Source organism: Lissotriton vulgaris, chromosome 6, assembly GCF_964263255.1.
Source record: "Lissotriton vulgaris chromosome 6, aLisVul1.2, whole genome shotgun sequence".
Taxonomy (NCBI): Eukaryota; Metazoa; Chordata; class Amphibia; order Caudata; family Salamandridae; genus Lissotriton; species Lissotriton vulgaris.
The window spans coordinates 1,527,232,267-1,527,238,704 of NC_141694.1; positions in this window are offsets into that span (position 1 = coordinate 1,527,232,267).

Consider the following 6,438-nt stretch of genomic DNA (forward strand, 5'->3'; position numbering starts at 1 on the left):
GGAACGGGGCGAGGGAGGCCACAAGAAGAGCGAAAAAGCGCTAGAAATACTTTTGGCAGTAAAAACGATAAAACAGTGCACAGAGTGGTGAGTGACAGTTTTTTAAAGATAGGATTTCTACGGGGACAGTTGTTTGAAAGTCGTAGTAGACAATCTATGTTTAATTCCCTTCATACTTAGCAGAAAGAGGCCCGACAGAGGCGATTGAAAGCGGAAGGAGATGCTAGAAAAGGAAAGATGCAAACACTTACACAAAAGGCTGTAGCTTATGACAAAGGAAAGCAGCAGACAGGGATAGAAAGTGTTTATAGAAGAATTCAGTTACACATTGATAAATCTTATGTGGTTAAGGACTTTCATGGATGCTCTGTTAGATACTTAACCTCTGCCCCCATATGTCCCGGAAAGGGTCTATTCCGTTATTCACCATCTGCAACCACAGGCACTAGATGCATCCACGTCTACAGCTGTAACACCTACTGCTCCAGTAAGTGTGCTCCCTGCTCCTCCTCTTTCGTTACACTCTTTGACAGTTGCGATACCTACTACTGCCCTAGTAATCCGCCCCCCATCAACCTTAATTAATGACACGCCAGTGTGCGGCTCAGGACATAGAGATCGGTCAGGCCCATTAATGCCAGCAGGGATGGGAGATAGAGAGAAGAAAGAAGTAGCGGATCAGGCAATCAAATGGGTTAATAACCCGATCTATAATCTCTCAAATATTTGGCAGGTGATGCGGAATTATGACCCCTTCTTGCAACAACATGCCCTCAAACATTTGTCTTCCATCTTGATTGACCTTTAGCGCATACATATTGAAACGGAAGCACACCAGATATTTTTTTATATTGATGAAGGTGCTTATGCACATAGTTTGGAGCCAACCTCTTTGTATAGAAACATTTCCACATTGCTGCAATATAGAGATAGACTGCATGATAAAGGTTTCACTAAAATAACACAATTTCCAATGTAAGGAGTTCACCCAATTTATCATCGTGAAATTCCTTCAATAACAGATCAGCACAGAACGGTTATCACACAGGCTGTGCCTGCTCGCTTTCAGGAACAATTGGTTTATAGCCCATAGAAGAGAAGTGAGGTTTTGTCTCTTAAGGCTACGTTGTCCGACCCTAGGAAAAATCCTATTGATTATTGTAAAGAATTGACAGAGGCTGCTTCCTCTCCTGTATTGACCCTTGCTGACATTGAGATGTTTTTTCGTTTATTTATTTATTTATTGACATTTGTAGAGCGCGGCGAATACCCGTGGGCGTCTCGGCGCTAGTTAAGGGATGGATCAGCAACTGGGGTAAAGAAGATATACAAGGCTATTGGTCAAATAACCACGTCTTTAGCTGTTTGCGGAATGTGAACAGGGAGGGACTTGCTCGGATATGTGCAGGAAGGGTGTTCCAGAGTCTAGGGGCGGCAACCAGGAAACGCCTGTCGCCCCAGGAGACTGTTCTAGTGCAAGGCACAGCCAAGAAGTTCTGAATAGAGGAACGAAGAGATCGGGTTGGGACATGATGGAGAAGATTCTGTTTGAGAAAGTGGGGACCTTGATTATTGAGTGACTTGTAAACAATACACAGCGATTTGAATTTGATACGGCTGCGTATCGGGAGCCAATGGAGATCCCTAATGATGTTTGTAACTGGTGCGAACTTGGGGATCCCAGCCAGCATTCGTGCGGCTGCATTTTGGATTGACTGCATCTTATTTGTCACTCGGACTTGGGCATTTAAGAATAGAGCATTACAATAGTCCAAGGAGGACAGGACTAGTGAGCTGACCAGTGTTTTCCCGGCCGTGTTCGGTAGGAAAGGTAGTATTTTCCTAATCATTCTCAATTTCATATGAGCTGAAGCCGCAGTTTTATTCGCATGTGCCATAAAATTGAGGCCAGCATCGAAGATGACGCCTAGATTTCTCACTTTGCTAGCTGGACTCGGCGGGGGACCGAAAGATGGTGGCCACCAGACAGGTGACCAGCCCGGGGAGAGGTGACCGAAGATGACCACTTCAGTTTTTTCTGAATTGAGTTTCAGACAATTCGTGGCCATCCAGTCACCTATTGCCATCATTCCTCTCGTGAATCGATTGGCCACTTCCTCCCCGTCCCCTTTGATAGCCAGTACCAATTGGGTGTCATCGGCGTAGGAGGTCAGGCTCATCCCAAATGCTTTGATGACATTTGCAAGGTCCGACACGTAGATATTAAATAGTGTCGGACTCAGGGATGAGCCTTGAGGGACCCCACACGGCAGAGACACCTTCGATGATTGGTAGGGTCCTAGAGATACTGCTTGTGATCTATTGGCCAGAAACGTTTACTAGTTCCAGTTGATATTTGGCAGGAGGTACATACTCAAGATCATGTTGCTGAGTTAGGTGGAATGTGGGACACGATTAAGGGTTGGGACAGAGATAGGAAGCCTGGAGATAAACCATGCACTGAGTTACTTGCCTTGTATAATAGCATGCATGAATACTCCTATTCCGCCTAAGAAAGCTAGTTGGGATAGATTGAGTGCCTGCAGGCGGAAGAAAGACGAGAGTGTGTCTGATTTTTTCACTAGGTTTGAAGAAACATTCTTGGATTACAGTGGACATGTCTACAGAAGGAGGAGTTTGTTTATTTTTTGATAGGTTTGTCACTAATCTCCTCCCAGAAATAATGTCTAGACCCCAGTCAACTCAGAGCATCTGGTCTATGTCTTCTATGTTTGTTATTTTAAATATGGCCCAATATTATGAGCATGGGGATAATGAAGAGAAAGACAAAAATGATAAAAAGCATAAAGATTTGAAGACAAAGGTATTATTGCAACAAGAATATCGAAGTAATACTAGGGGACAGGGACCCCAACAACTGTTTTCTCGTACTAGACAGCCTCCAGTCACACTTTTGGGGCAGAATCAGTGTGTGTACTGTAAGGAGGAGGGTCATTGGCGTAGCCAGTACCCAATACTTTTTCAAAGAGTTTTGTCGACTCGAGGACGAGGTTCCGGAAATAGGGGCAGCGGGACTGATAGGCAGCAACGTAATTCTGCCTCTGCAGATCGTTCTGACAATTATTTTGATGATGCTAGAGAAAGGCAATACTATAATGATGACTATGAAGTTGATGACGTGACAGGGACGTCTTCAGCTAGGACAGCCAGGGACAAGGTATGGGACCAGTTCAGATACCTATAGACCCTTATGTCAAAATAGATCTACAAGGCTCCCTAAAGGAGTTCCTGGTTGATACAGGAGCCACAAGTTCAATTGCCCAACATCTGGTCCCTGGGGCACCCCTGTCTGACCCAAATAATGTTTTGGTGGGTTTTTCAGGAGTACCGGTTGTAAGCCCAATCTCACGCCTCTTGCCCTCACTATTGGTCCTTTTACTGTGGATTCTTCATTTCTTTTAACATCTAATTGTGGTGAGAATTTGGACCTGCCAAAGAAATTGCATATTGTTCCGCAGATGGAGTGTACATTACAATGGGCCCGAATGTAGGTACTAGACAGTGACTATCTAAAGATGTCCCCCTTCCACCTGAGTTTGCTCAAGTATGCCCTACATTGTGGGACACCGGTGATACCGATTTAGGTCTATTGCATATATCACCAGTTTCGATGCAGGTTAAAGACAATGTCATATTGCCCCACATCCCACAGTTTAATATACCACAGGTAGGAGAACGAGCCCTTCTTCAGATAGTACAGGATTTAATACGTAAAGGAGTTGTTGAGGAAACTATGGATAATGTATGTAATAGTCTTATTCTTCCTGTTCTGAAAAGGACACTTTCAGATTCCTCTGATAAAGATGAGGTATATCGTTTTGTGATTGATTTGCGCGGGGGTTAAAAGCAAGACCGCAGCACGTGTATCCTGAGGAAGGGTCACCAACTCCCCAATCCGGGGAGGGGGGGTGGGGGCAGTAGCATCACCATCGGAACCTTCACCTATCCCGGGGAAGGGAGGGTTAAACTCCCCAATCAAGTGCACCAGAAACATCCACGCTCCACAGTACATCTTGTGCATCTGAAGGCTGCTGAGTGGGGGTGGGAGGGCGACACACAGGTCAGATTACTCCCACATGCACCTGCACTGCACCCACCTTCCTGCCCCTAACTCCAGCAATGCGCCCGTCTTATAGTGCACATTAAAATGAATACCCCTTGATCACAACAAATCGCCCCTCTGCTGTGAAAAATTGGAGATTGGGAGCAAAAAAAAAACTTCTCACCACTATCTGACCTCAGAACATAAACCATTACAAGAACCTTAGTTTGCAGCACTAAGACATTAGAACGGTGAGTGGCAGCTACATAGAAAGCTGTCTCTCCATAACCAGCTGAAACATCTGTGCGGCCATCGCCTAGTAACTTTGTTTTAAACATGCATAAATAAATGTCGCTCTTCCCTTTCCGCTCAAGATTGCATTTGATCTGTCATTTTTGGGAACTAAGGTATGAGGAGATGGAGTAATGTTGCCCAGGGTCACATGTGAAGCTCAACTGTGAGAGCCAAGATCATAGGTGTTTGATTCAACCGCCCATAATCAACCGACTGTAAACACAAACAAGCGCGTCCCTAAACTTCCACGCATCCACACACATGCTACTGTGATTATTATGTCGGTAATCACCTTCAGTTTCGGAAGGTAAGAGAATTCGGGCACACAGATAAAGTGATTTGGCCAAGATCACATAACTTTGACGACATTGAGAAGCTGGGATCCCACCATGTGCCTCTTGTTTCCACCGCTCATGAATTGCCAGAAGTCGACATAAAGCATACCACCTTTTATATCGCGTCTGTTTTAGTGATCTATTTCTAAGCTCACACACTTTCAGCGGATAGGAATTAACGGTCGTAAAATGAGGTAATATTATGACTTCCCCCTTGTTCAAGATAAGATTCAATGACAAAACCAAAACAATACAACAGAGAATGTAATCCAGAAATGTGCAGGGTTCACTATATAAACCCTCCCTAAATCAATTCAAACTTTTCAATTGTTCTGCCTCGCCCAAGATCACACTATTCTGGTCGAGCGTGGAAGCCGCAATTTGAACTTAGGTGAGGTCTCTCTGAATCATTATTAAGTGGGCTGGCCCGGAATGCCATTCGTCTGTGCTGGGAAAGGACCGGAAATTGTGATTGAGTGTGAGCGAACCTTCGTCTTTGTAGGTTTTTCATTTTCGCAAATGCAGGAACAATGTGAGCAGGTAAAGTTGTTACTGATGTGGTTAAACTGATGGAAAATGGAGCTACGACACATGGGTTGCGATGGTGTACGTGGCAAGGAGACTGCCTGAAGGTTCTGTGTTGCGCTAACGCCGTGCGCGTGCAGAATCTCCTGTCAGGGTGGGTGGCGCATAAAGGAGACTGGGCAGATACAAACCGCGCTTCCAAAGAAGACAGACAGAAAACCAACAACTATAGATCTTGCCAAGGCGAGCAGCGCATGCGCTGCAACACAGGCGAGACCTAAAAAGGATGAAGCTGGCAGTAGTATGCCCAGGCTAGGATAATGAAAATCAGCTGTAGTTCTCTGTATCTCATTCACAGCCAGTGTTTTGGGATATTTCCAACTGAAAGTAATAAAACTGACAGTTTAAGAGAAGAGGAAGCTTTAAGCAATAGCAATTTCTCTGGCAAATGTGTGCTGCTGGACAGGAAACCGAAAAGAAATTGGCTAGACAAGCAAAGCTGGCAAGGAAAATGGGTTTTAGTGGTGCTCTTAGAGGCAGATCAAGCAAGAACCTCCAATGGTAGAGACTGCTATCTAGAAATGAAAATAAGTACCACATATAAGTGATAAGCTGCAGTTTGTCTTCAGGTGAGCTCAAGCTATTAGGTAGCTGCAGAATCATGCAGAAAGTACTCTAGAGCTGCAGCATAATAGAGAATTATGTGTGACACATAACAAGTTTCCAGCTAGTTGATCCAGTGAGTACATAATATTTTTATTAGCCAAATGTGCTGATGTATTTCATGGAAGTCTTTATTAAAAATTAGCATTTTTCGACAAGGTTAGTGTGTATACATTTGCAATGTCCATATAAAGCGTGCACGGAAAATATTCTTTTGTGCACCATAACTGAACTATAAGAGTTTAAGTGAATGGCAATGTTCTTCATTGTGCTCCTTGATCCATAAATATGTCGACTCCTCGAGTGATGCTGGGGTGACAGGTATAGGAATGAGGTTTGTGATACATGTCAGAGTTTAAGCTCTTGTTGTAAGGTTAGGTTGACCAGTGTGAGAGGTGTGCGATTAGCTGCTGTATGCCTTGCATGCTTGAGCTCATCTTCCTTGTGTGGTGGTAGATTGACTAGTGTAGTAAAAGGCTTCATGGCTGCACCAGCGCTGAATGGAGTTGAGAGGGTTAGAGGATGGGAGACCAGGTTTCAATTAGGTTTCAAGTAGGT